The sequence below is a fragment of the Protomyctophum parallelum genome, assembly GCF_964188405.1.
Source record: "Protomyctophum parallelum genome assembly, chromosome: 17".
NCBI lineage: Eukaryota > Metazoa > Chordata > Actinopteri > Myctophiformes > Myctophidae > Protomyctophum > Protomyctophum parallelum.
This window is the reverse complement of record NC_139719.1, coordinates 37,237,740-37,252,131: the sequence shown is the minus strand read 5'-3', so window position 1 is coordinate 37,252,131 and position 14,392 is coordinate 37,237,740.

Here is a 14,392-nt window from a genome sequence, read left to right as displayed (position 1 = left end):
GGCACTGGGTCCCATTTTTAGAGTCTTCGGTATGACCCGGCCGGGGATCGAACACCGACCTCCCCCAGTCTCAGCTGGGCGGACACTCTAACCACAAGGCCACTGAGCTGGTATAGACATCAATACTGTACTTAAGTACAATTTTTAGGTATTTGTACTTTACTTGAGTATGTCCAATTTCCAGTACTTTTACTTCTTCTCCACAATACATCTCAGAGGCAAATTTTACTTTTACTCAACTACAATTGTTTGAATTTTTTAGTTACTGTAGTTACTTTGGAGATTTAAATTTTGATTAGAAAACATGCATTATCCACTTCAACGCTATAGATTTTGGCAATTTGGAAATATTTGCGACGCATTGAGAGCTTGTAGATTGGCTATTTTCAATAGATTTTGTACATCTTTTGAACTTGTGAAGTGGGACATTCTGCAAGATGAGAACTTTTACTTTTAGTACTTTAAGTACATTTTGATGCTGATACTTTTGTACTTTTACTCAAGTAAATTTTCAATTCCGTACTTTTACTTGTAACGAAGTAGTTCTAAATTGCAGTATTGGTACTTTTTACTTAAAGGGATAGTTCAGATTTTTTTAACTTAAGTTGTATTTTCATACAACTTAAGTTCTTGCCATTAATATAGTGGTTGCAACTGTATTAATTGATTGCCTGAGTCCTGTGGTGGGAGTTCTGCTCTGGTTTTGGTCAATTTTAAGTAGTTCCGGTCATTTTGTGGGGGGCACTGGGGCCACGCAGTAAAAGTAAATTAATCCACAAAACGAACGTAATTTGTATTGTTGACCTATTTCTAAAATATTAGTGCGACTTTCGTTCAACTTTGACCCCTCTATCACATTGAACTATTTTTTGGGCGTAGTGATATGGACACAAAAAACATAGTTCTGGGTGATAGAGGGGTAAAAAAAGAACGAAAGTTGCACTCATATTTTAGAAATAGGTCAACAATACAAATGACCGGAACTACTTAATATTGACCAAAACCAGAGCAGAACTCCCACCACGGAACTCGGGCAATCAATTAATACAGTTGCAACCACTATATTAATGGCAAGTATTTCATACAACTTACCGGTAAGTTAAAAAAATCTGAACTATCCCTTTAAGTCAAACTTTTTCCACCTCTGGCCTGCTCTTCATGCCTACTGTCAGCAGATGAAGCTGTGTCTCCTGATCTGCGTGGCCTCCATGTTGGCTCCAGCTGTGCCGGCTCCAGAATTAATAGATGTGGTGGACTGGGTCCTCATCAATATTGTGAGTCAATAATGCTGGTCTTCAGTTTTTAATAACTAGTCCTTACCCGTTCTGATATATTTCAACTTGTATAATATATTTGTGTGTGTGTGTGTGTGTGTGTGTGTGTGTGTGTGTGTGTGTGTGTGTGTGTGTGTGTGTGTTTTTTATGAATGAATAAAAACAGCAGTATAACATTAAAGTATTCTTCCAAATGCATGGTAGGGAAACGTTTTCATGGCAAGAGCAAGGACCGCAACATTTACACTTATTAGCCCACAGAGCCCCATTTGAAAAGTATCAAGGACCCCCAGTTTGACATGCACCTATATATGGACAGTCGCACAGATCCAATTTGCAGGTCGATTTGCGTCCAAAACGGTCTCAATTGTGAGCTTTGGCTTGAGAGAACTCATGGCTTTTGCAACCTGTGATGTTGTGAGCTTGTAGATTCGCTGTTTTCACCGGAGCGTGCGCTGTAGCCACTTCACGCTGTGTGTGTGTGTGTGGCTTATGTTCAAGACTGCAGTTGTATCTCGTGTTGTGTTTATAGCGAACTGAAAACGGCCACGCGCATAGGTCTGATGCCTGCCTGGGGGCGGTGTGAAAAAGGGGAAGTGCATTGGAGAATGCAAGGGGAATGTTGCGCCGGAAACTGTGTCCCAGTATTAATCTGTGTCCTCCCAACATGCATTTCACTGGTGACACGTGATTTGCGGGGAGATGAGTTGTTCAGTACCCCGCGGGGGGTACTGCGCCCATTTCACGAATAAATTAATTAATAATCATTAATGTGTCAAATCGAAAAAAGGGCTTCGTTACGACCTCCATATTCATGGTCAATGCCTGTGTGAAAAGTGGGACTGATTGGTGCAGGCAGTAAGGAGTTACGGCACTGTTTCTGACAGACAGACAGACAGACACACACACTCAGACATTCGGTTAATTATAGTATGATAATAATTATTATTATTATAATTATTATTAACATTATTATTATTATTATTTTAAATTAGCATAATGCATTCCATGCACTCCATAGGCCTAGACCATCTGGACATGTGACCTCATTAACTTGCGACAGGAACAGGTCCTATTGAGTGAAATTTGCTTTATTTATGAAAGAAAAGATTTAAAGTGTTTTTATTTTACATTTGTTTGAAATTCTTATTATTTATTATTTTATCTTTAGGAATAAGCTACTCCATTGAAATATAGTATCTGGTTTCGAGAGGGTCCTAACTGTACAATCAGTATTTTAGTTGTAGTTGTAGAGAGCAAGTATAATATTTTAAGGCATATTTGTCTTATTAGCTGCAGGGTTCCTTTTAAACTCTACCAACGAGACAAAGGGAATTAAAGCATCCAGCTAAGGCCTATAACACCACAAACACAACTAACTGACATCAGTAGCACACAGTGAACTGACACAGCAACACAACACAACACAACACAACACAATACACTGACTGACTTTAATTATTATTATTGCTGGATTCTGTTCAGCTTTTATAACTCCAACTCTTCTTTCTGTTCTCAGGATAAGATCTATAGCCTTGAGGTGAGTCAATAATGCTGTTGTTATTATTACATTTATTATTATTATTAATATTATTATTATTATTACCCTTATTGCTGTATTATGTTGAGCCTTTATAACTCCAACTCTTCATTCTGTTCTCAGTGGCAGGTCCGTGATCTGCAGATCAATGCTAATTTGGTGAGTCAATAATGCTGCTGTCCAGTTGTTACGAATGACTATCAACTAACTACTTCAAGAACCGTGTATAGTCATGTAAATTATTATACTACTACTAATAATAATAATTATGACTATTATTGTTATTGTTATTGTTATTATTATTATTATTATTATTTTATTAGCATATGCTTTCCATGCACTCCATAGGCCCGACCATCTGGACATATGACATCATTAACTTGCGACAGGAACAGGTCCTATTGACTGAAATTTGCTTTATTTATTATGTTATCTTTAGGAATAGGCTACCCCATTGAGATATAGTATCTCGTTTTCGAGATGGTCCTAACTGTACAATCAGTATTTTAGTTGTAGTTGTAGAGAGCAAGTATAATGTTTTAAGGCATATTTGTCTTATTAGCTGCAGTGTTCCTTTTAAACTCTACCAACGAGACAAGGGAATTAAAGCATCCAGCTAAGGCCTATAACACCACAAACACAACTCACTGACATCAGTAGCACACAGTGAACTGACACAGCAACACAACACAACACAACACAACACAACTAACTGACATCAGTACCACACAGTGAACTGACACAGCAACACAACACAACTAACTGACTTCAGTACCACACAGTGAACTGACACAGCAACACAACACAACACAACTAACTGACTTCAGTAGCACACAGTGAACTGACACAGCAACACAACACAACACAACTGACTGACTTCAGTAAACTTCAGTGAACTGACACAGCAACACAACACAACACAACACACTGACTGACTTCAGTAAACTTCAGTGAACTGACACAGAAACACAACACAACACAACTAACTGACATCAGTACCACACAGTGAACTGACACAGCAACACAACACAACTAACTGACTGACTTCAGTAATTATTATTATTATTGCTGGATTCTGTTCAGCTTTTATAACTCCAACTCTTCATTCTGTTCTCAGGGGAAGATCGAGAGCCTTCAGGTGAGTCAATAATGCTGCTGTTATTATTACATTTATTATTATTAATATTATTACCACCCTTTTTGCTGTATTATGTTGAGCCTTTATAACTCCAACTCTTCATTCTGTTCTCAGCTGCAGATGGATCATCTGACCCAGGGCAATACTAATGTTAATTTGGTGAGTCAATAATGCTGCTGTCCAGTTGTTACGAATGACTATCAACTAACTACTTCAAGAACCGTGTATAGTCATGTAAATTATTATACTACTAATAATAATAATAATTATTATTATTATTATTACTACTATTATTATTATTGTTATTATTATTATTATTATTATTATTATTATTATTATTATTATTATTAGCATATGCATTCCATGCACTCCATAGGCCTAGACCATCTGGACATATGACATCATTAACTTGCGACAGGAACAGGTCCTATTGAGTGAAATTTGCTTTATTTATTATGTTATCTTTAGGAATAGGCTACCCCATTGAGATACAGTATCTCGTTTTCGAGAGGGTCCTAACTGTACAATCAGTATTTTAGTTGTAGTTGTAGAGAGCAAGTATAATGTTTTAAGGCATATTTGTCTTATTAGCTGCAGGGTTCCTTTTAAACTCTACCAATGAGACAAGGGAATTAAAGCATCCAGCTAAGGCCTATAACACCACAAACACAACTAACTGACATCAGTAGCACACAGTGAACTGACACAGCAACACAACACAACTAACTGACTGACGATCAGTAGCACACAGTGAACTGACACAGCAACACAACACAACACAACACAACACACTGACTTCAGTACCACACAGTGAACTGACACAGCAACACAACACAACACAACACAACACACTGACTTCAGTACCACACAGTGAACTGACACATGCAACAACACAACACAACTAACTAACATCAGTAGCACACAGTGAACTGACACAGCAACACAACACAACACAACTAACTAACATCAGTACCACACAGTGAACTGACACAGCAACACAACACAACTAACTGACTGACTTCAGTAATTATTATTATTATTGCTGGATTCTGTTCAGCTTTTATAACTCCAACTCTTCTTTCTGTTCTCAGTGGGAGACCGAGACCCTTAATGTGAGTCAATAATGCTGCTGTTATTATTTCATTTATTATTATTAATATTATTACCACCACCCTTATTGCTGTATTATGTTGAGCCTTTATAACTCCAACTCTTCATTCTGTTCTCAGGAGGTGTTGAAACTTCAGGTGAGTCAATAATGCTGCTGTTATTATTACATTTATTATTATTAATATTATTATTACCACCCTTATTGCTGTATTATGTTGAGCCTTTATAACTCCAACTCTTCATTCTGTTCTCAGGGGCTGATCGATGTTCTGGAGAATAGGAATGTTGAATTGGTGAGTCAATAATGCTGCTGTCCAGTTGTTACGAATGACTTCAAGAACCGTGTATAGTCATGTAAATTATTATACTACTACTACTAAAAATAATAATAATAATAATAATTATTATTATTATTATTATTTTTTTATTAGCATATTCATTCCATGCACTCCATAGGCCCTAGCCTAGACCATCTGGACATATGACATCATTAACTTGCGACAGGAACAGGTCCTATTGAGTGAAATTTGCTTTATTTATTATGTTATCTTTAGAAATAGGCTACCCCATTGAGATATAGTATCTCGTTTTCGAGATGGTCCTAACTGTACAATCAGTATTTTAGTTGAAGTTGTAGAGAGCAAGTATAATGTTTTAAAGCATATTTGTCTTATTAGCTGCAGGGTTCCTTTTAAACTCTACCAACGAGACAAGGGAATTAAAGCATCCAGCTAAGGCCTATAACACCACAAACACAACTAACTGACATCAGTAGCACACAGTGAACTGACACAGCAACACAACACAACACAACACAACTAACTGACATCAGTACCACACAGTGAACTGACACAGCAACACAACACAACACAACACAACTAACTGACATCAGTAGCACACAGTGAACTGACACAGCAACACAACACAACACAACACAACTAACTGACATCAGTAGCACACAGTGAACTGACACTAGCCTGGTTAATAAACCAGACCGAATCAGCCGTTGGCAAAACATTTTTTGCCTGCCGGCGGATTACGGTCTGGAGAGGTTCAATTGTACTCCCATTTCCTATACCAGAGAAATGGGCGGCCAATCGGGACACGGTATGCAATATGGGCGGGCTTTGGTACAGTGACTTTCAATGCTTGAGACCTTTGACTGACAGTAGCTCTGACCAATTGCGTCAAAGAGAAAATGTTTCAACCCGCCCGCCTGGAAATGAAATCCAAGCTGAGCCTCCCCAGACTAATATCCCGCCGTCTGTGCGATATTAGTCTGGTTTATTAACCAGGCTAAACTGACACACAACACAACACAACACAACTAACTGACTGACTTCAGTAATTATTATTATTATTATTGTTGTTGGATTCTGTTCAGCCTTTATAACTCCAACTCTTCTTTCTGTTCTCAGAGGGCCATGCAGCCAGCATCATCTTAACGCACCTCAACATTAAGGTGAGTCAATAATGCTGCTGTTCAGTTTTTATGAATGACTTAAAAAACCAAGTACAGTCATGTAAATTATTATAGGGTAATGGGGCACGGTGGCACAGTTGGTAGTGCCTCACAGCTAGAAGGACCTGGTTTTGATTCCCGCTCGGGACACTGTGGCTGCTGGCGGAGTGTTTCCTCCTCCGCGTCATCAGTGCCCATACCCGAAGGCGGGGTTGGCGAAAGGGCCTTTCTGTGTGGAGTTTGCATGTTCTCCCCGTGTCCCCTATAGGGTAGGTAGTGTGGTACCCTCACAAAAAACATGCAGTAATCTCTAAACTGCCTCCCCCTGGCCAGCCGGGGTGCCTGATGGAGGGGAAAGGAACTGGTTGGAATAACGTGTTCCTTCCACGTGCTACGTCCAACCAGGGAAACTCCCCCCTGTCAGGTGTAAAGGAGCAACTTGGACACTCAGGCATGAAGGAAGCATGAGTTCATGGGGACTAGGCTGGCGGAGGGTGTGTAGAGCCCAGGATCACATTAGAATCACATTAGAAATGGGTTACAAAATCGTGGGATAAATATTATAAATAATGTTTTTTTATAATAATAAGGGTAATAATAATATTATATCTTAAATCTTATATTATCTTATTTTTTGCTGGATTCTGTTGAGCCTTTATCTAACTCCAACTCTTCATTCTGTTCTCAGAGCAAGATCAAAGACATAATCCAGAGCCTTATTTAATGTGGTGAGTCAACAATGTTGTGCTGTTCAGTTTTTACCAATGACTAACAACTAGTACTTCTAATACCATGTACACATGTACGGTTAACATGTTGTAGTACTTCTAATACCATGTACACATGTACGGTTAACATGTTGTAGTACTTCTAATACCATGTACACATGTACGGTTAACATGTTTTAGTACTTCTAATACCATGTACACATGTACGGTTAACATGTTTTAGTACTTCTAATACCATGTACACATGTACGGTTAACATGTTTTAGTACTTCTAATACCATGTACACATGTACGGTTAACATGTTTTAGTACTTCTAATACCATGTACACATGTACGGTTAACATGTTTTAGTACTTCTAATACCATGCGTTTTCGTGGAGGGGTCAGAATACATTTTTGACTTGAACATGCAAAATCCACACAGAAACCTGAGGACGATTCTACGAATGTCTTCTAAATCCTGACAGTTTTTCAGTACAATATAATCTATCAAACTACTACAATGTGACCTATATCACACATGGATGTCATTCAGTACAATATAATCTATCAAACTACTACAATGTGACCTATATCACACATGGATGTCATTCAGTATAATATAATCTATCAAACTACTACAATGTGACCTATATCACACATGCATGTCATTCAGTATAATATAATCTATCAAACTACTACAATGTGACCTATATCACACATGCATGCCATTCAGTACAATATATATATAATCTTTATTTCAGTCCATATCACATAAGATCAACGTACAAAAAACATAAAGACAAACAACATGGGGAAAGGATAAAAGCGAGCAATTAGTACAAAACAAAGTACAGTGGTGCATATAAAAGTACTGACCTACCTAATCAGCAGAAATGTTAGCTATATCACACAAATGGTTGTCATTCTGTACAATGTTAGCTACACGTTTTAGTGGTTGTTCAACCAGCATGGAGGCACAACGTATCAGTGGTGGGAAAAGTACTCGGGTAGAAGTATCAATACTGCACTATAGATTTTACTGGGACCAGTTTCGAATTGCAGCCGTCCTTTGTGAGCGGGTTTTGAAGGAGTCAAGTGATTCGCACGTCTTAATGACTGTTGGTAGGGCATTCCACATTCCTCATTTTCGCTCCTATATGCCAACAACATTTTTGTTGGCATATAGGAGCGAAAATGATTTAGTCCTTTGTTTGTGCCGAATCTGGGTTGTACATGGTTTGTTGCACTTCCTCTGGTGTTGTAGGTGTGGACTTCGTTAACATTAAGGAAGTATTTAGACAGGTACATGGGTATCTCAGTGAAGTATTTAGACAGGTACATGGGTATCTTAGTGGAGTATTTAGACAGGTACATGGGTATCTCAGTGAAGTATTTAGACAGGTACATGGGTATCTCAGTGAAGTATTTAGACAGGTACATGGGTATCTCAGTGAAGTATTTAGACAGGTACATGGGTATCTCAGTGAAGTATTTAGACAGGTACATGGGTATCTCAGTGAAGTATTTAGACAGGTACATGGGTATCTCAGTGAAGTATTTAGACAGGTACATGGGTATCTCAGTGAAGTATTTAGACAGGTACATGGGTATCTGTCTAAATACTTCCTTAATGTCAACGAAGTCCACAGATATCTACTGTAGTTGTCTTTATTTCTCTTTAATGTCAACGAAGTCCACAGATATCTACTGTAGTTGTCTTTATTTCTCTTTAAATGTATTATGTATCTAAAACACTTTGTGTCTTTGTGTGCCAATAGATGAACAAAGCCATAGTGCTCCTGACCTGTGCTGACCTCATGAGACCCCTAGTGGACACCAACCAGATGACCACGAGGGACGAGGAGGATGGATTACAGTGATAACTGAATTGATCTAAGTGTTATCTCACAGTGTTCTGTCAAGACAGCTCAATAAATGAGAAATTCACAGAAGAGTTTTTTTTTTATATATAGTTAGTGTGTGAATAATCCCCAACCCACCCCCCCTTAGCTACTTTAGCTATTGAAAAACAGCAGATCTACAAACTCGTACTACGAGCTTGTAGAAAATGTGGCACAAATCTTTGAATATATAATATATTCAAAGATTTGTGCCACATTTTCTACAAGCTCGTAGTAAAGAATATATATTATATATATTCTTTCACAGTGAACGTTTTTAACTCAAATCTTTGCTTCTGGGGGGGGGTCCCTGGAACAACATATTTTCAGATGGGGGTCCGTGGCCAAATACGGATATTTCTGGGGGTCCTTAGCTTGACATGAAAATGTTTGAATCGTCCTCAGGTCAAAACGGGTTAAGAGTAAAGGGCTGTATTTTGCCTGTCTTAAGTACCAGGTCTTATTACTTAACTTAAGACCTGGAGGCGTGATCAATGCCATTTGGCTATTCTGAGTGGCCAAAGAGCATTGACCACGCCTCCAGGTCTTAAGTTAAGTAATAAGACCTGGTACTTAAGACACGCAAAATACAGCCCATATGTCATGTTCAAACGTACTGCATGTCATCATCAAATGATCGGGTTAGGAATAGGACAAAAACAAACTAATACATCTCCAAGAATTCAAGGCTTTGTGGGGTGTGTAACTGATAGAAAATCACTACCTTTTTGGGCGAACTATCCCTTTAAGAAACATATTGATGAAATGTGTACATATGATTGTACTTTGGAGATTTACATTTTTACATGCGTTGTGACACATTGTGAGCTTGTAGATCGTATATGCGTTGTGACACATTGTGAGCTTGTAGATCGTATTTGCGTTGTGACACATTGTGAGCTTGTAGATCGTCTCTTTTCAAATGATTTCGTGCACATTTTGACCTTATGCAATTACAGCTACATTGTAGTATTGATACTAACATTTGGGACACTGCCCCAAATGTTTAAAGTTGAAATTCACATTCGGGTGTATCGATAATTGTATATTTGTTGTATTGGTCAATTAGGTCTTATATATTACCACCACGTTCTGACCAGCTGGTGCATGAACCAGTGTTGTTTTCGTTGACTAAAACTAAGACGAAAAATGTTCGTCATCTACCTTTTTAGTACTAAATGGAAACTACATGAAAACTAAGCCACCTAATCATAGCAACATGAGTTAGACTTAACAGATTAATAGAGGATACACGTAAAACATACCTGTGTAAAACATACCTGTATGTATTAAGTTTGAGTCGTTGTATTGACAGGAAAACAAATAATACCATAATGTGCCCTTATTGGCTGTTGATGATGTCTTGGGCGAGTAAAAGGTACTGTGATTGGTGCAATGCGATATGTCAGGGTAAAAATAGTGGTCTCTTATATTGGCTCCTCGATGTTGTAAGATGATAAGATTGCCCCTCTTTTTTTTTTTATTCCATTAACCACTTGAACCCTGGAATCCCTATTCTGTGGAGAACTTTAGGCAAAGAATAGCCGATATACAGTATAATGTACAAGCTCACAACGCCTCGCAGCACGAGGCATTGTAGATCGGCTATTTTTGGTAAGAGGTAAAGACAAACAAGTCTGCTATCTATGAAAGGTTTAATCTGCAACACAACCATTTATACAACCAGGGACGTGCATACATAGACATCAAAGGGGGCTTCAGCCCCTGCCCTTTTACCTGTCTGTAAAACAACTGCCCTCTCCAGACCACGAATGTAGCATTTATAATATGGTGGAAGAAATGCAAAATGCCCTCCTTTCCTTCCATGCCATGCCGGAAGGAAGCATTTTTCCGGAGTCTCCTGAACTTGAATGCAGCATTTTGCGTTGAAGAAATGCGTTTAGAAATCCATGTCGTTACACACCTGCATCTCCACTAGATAAAGAGTGCTGGGGTTGCGCCCCGACAATAGCTGATCTACAAGCTCTCTGGGGTGTTCCCATGAGCTTGTAGAAGACTGTGAAGGCCCGACACTCAAACAGCTTTCCCCCCACGTCTATCTGGCTCCTCAATGCTGCTGGAGTTCCCCCCCAAACCAAATGGACCCTTATGGGACTGGGACTCTGTCCAAATGGAACCAAATGGATTGATCGGTGGGCTAATTAGTGTCAATTTAGGAGTCCTTGAGCTTGACATGAAAAAGATTGGGACCCACTGCTTTACACCAGTGGTTAAGAGAAGATTTTTACGGCTCTATAGACGTCTATTCTCAACCAGTTTAATTCCAAGGACCCCCAGATTGACATGCATTAGCCTACATTTAAAACACAGCTTAAAGGACAACTTTAGGGGTAGTGATTTATATGCATTTTCATGTGTCTGAGCAAATAGGCATGTTACGTCATGATGATGTACAGTTAACAGACAATAAAACATGATAACTATACAAGAGGTGCCCTGCAGGACTGCAGGTTGTACATTGGAGGTGCCCAGGACTGCAGGTTGTACATTGGAGTTGCCCAGGACTGCAGGTTGTACATTGGAGGTGCCCAGGACTGCAGGTTGTACAATGGAGGTGCCCAGGACTGCAGGTTGTACATTGGCAAAAGGAGGGGCTCAAGCATAGACCTGTGGGTGACCCCGGTCAACGAAGCACACATAGGGTTTAAACGGTGGCTGCTCAGAGGCCCCTTTTTCACTTTTTTACCGCCTAACATTGAACCAGTTCAGAGTGTTTCCACTGAAAATGAATCAGTTCACAACCTTGAAAGTTGGTTCGGAACTGGAATTAAAAAAATGGCCGCCGGTTCCGTGAAAGCACAGAGGTTCCAAAAATCTAGAACGGAACCAGTTCTAGAAGCAACGTTCTAGGGATCAGAGTGCACTGGCCGCTCAGTAGGAGACTCAAATGAGTCGACTCCGCCAGTCATCAAGTTATTGGCTTAAGGAATGCGACAAAAATATCTGCATGAATTCAAGGCTTCATGGGTGTGTAATTGATAGAAAAGAAGTCATTTCTTGAGGCTATTCTGCAATAGCTGCCACTGAATACTAGTATACAGTACAAATAAAGGTAGGCTATATACAGAATAAACACATGCACAGATGTGTTTACAGTATGTCAGTCTCTAACCCCTGTGGACGTTTCTATCGAATGTTTCTGTATATTTCCAGATGCACATACTGTAACACCCATGGGTTTCACTGTTACACAAACAACCTTTTGTTTCCCAGACCACTTCCACACAGATCTTTTTTCTGTGTGCGTGTGTGTGTGTGTGTGTGTGTGTGTGTGTGTGTGTTTTGAAGACCACCTTATGTTCAGCATAAGAACGTTCTTTATTCATGTTTTTTTCTCTTCTTCTGGAGGGGATTGGGAGATGCTTTCCCGTGATAGTTTTGTGCTTTAAAATAGCACCCCTATTTTCCATTCTCTTGTAATAATCTTCAAAGGATGAGAGAAAGTTAATGAATGCCCGTGTTACCATGGCAACATGTGAGGCAATACAAGCAGCCGGCTTGCCGCAGGGATCTGGGAGTATATTGAGTTAAAAGCTCCCTAAATACAACGTCAATACACAGTGAGTGTGTGTGTGTGTGTGTGTGTGTGTGTGTGTGTGTGTGTGTGTGTGTGTGTGTGTCATACACTCCTGAGACGAAATGGATAGGGATAATTTGCCAGCTAGCTGACTGGCAGAAGGCGAGGAACGCGCAGAGAGACACAACTGTGCGTGCACACACACACACACACACACACGCAAGCAAGCAAGCATGCACGCATGCACGCACGCACGTGTATACAATGTGTCAATCACATGACAAATTTGATGTAATATAATGAGCACCACACTGTATACGGCAGTATATATATATTATGCCAAGAGTGAGAAGATACTGTAGCAGCCAGGACATGGAGGCTGGCCGGTCACTGCAGATAAAGTACTTGCACTGGGAGCTGCTAGCCAGCAGGCCTATGCTATGGGAGTCAACACACGGGGTGTGGATCACAACATGGTATGGAAAGTACTGGCGAGCTAGCCAGATGGAGGCTCAAGCTGACTGGATCCAAGGATGACCTACAGTATACACTAGCTCTGGTCCATAGAGTAGATACAGTCTGGTCCATAGAGTACCTACTGTACAGTCTGGTCCATAGAGTACCTGTATACACTAGCTCTGGCCCATAGCCTAATGCACTTTGCTGCCGTTGCATTAAGGCTATGGGACTGTTCTCTTCCTGCCGTCGCACGCCAGCGAAAACATTAAGAACGTTTTACCTATACTCACCAATACAAAGGCGGCTTGTGTAATTAGAAAGCCTACTTTCCTTAGTGGACGCACTCTAAGCCCCCCACCACATGTATAACATTTACTTTTTGGCCAGAAAGGGATTGTTTTTCCATCGGAAAAAATACTTTTAGTTTACTCCACTGCACCCTCTACCGATATTGCCAAGAGAAAAACTTCATAGAGAAGATTTTTTCCTTCGGGTGGAAAAAACATCCCTTTCTGGACAAAAAGTACATTTTATACGTGTGGTGGGGGGCTTAGAGTGCGTCACGGGAGAGATGATTTTGCCAGCATTTGATCCTTGGCCAGAAACGGGCACAGATGCTTCTGAGATACAGGAGCCTCTATACTACACTATCTCAGCGGCACCAGGTGGAGATCTTAAATTGAAAATCCATCCAGAAATAGAACTCATATAAGCACAGCCGGCCTGCACCTAAATGAGCGTGAATTATTTGTTGGACCATAGTGAAGTGCTCACTGCTCACACACTGCTGTACAATCTGTGTGGAAATTCTAACTAAATCGGCCCAAATCATAAGCAATGATGCAGCTCCAAGATCTAGTCTGGACACACTTAACCCATTTAGACCTGAGGCCAATTCTAAAAACGCCTTCTAAAAGTAAAACCTAACCTAAGGTTTTCTGAAAACCTTCAAAGTCTTAAATTAAAAAGTAAACTATGTTGCTATATAAGACAGAGGTACAGTAGCTCTAACTCTAATAGTGGAAGTGCCCCTAGGCTGCACTAATGGACATGGACATAATTCACAAATAATCAAAATTGATGGGATTAGCATAATTGTGCCTTAGGCTTTCTGTATTAGTATTATTTTAACATAATACAATGGTTAATGTTATAGCAAAGAGAGAATATGGCACAACAAGAGTCAAAGAGAGAGTTGTACTGTATGAAGGTCACTAATGCACAACACCTGGCTGCCATCTCATCCTCACCTTATCCAC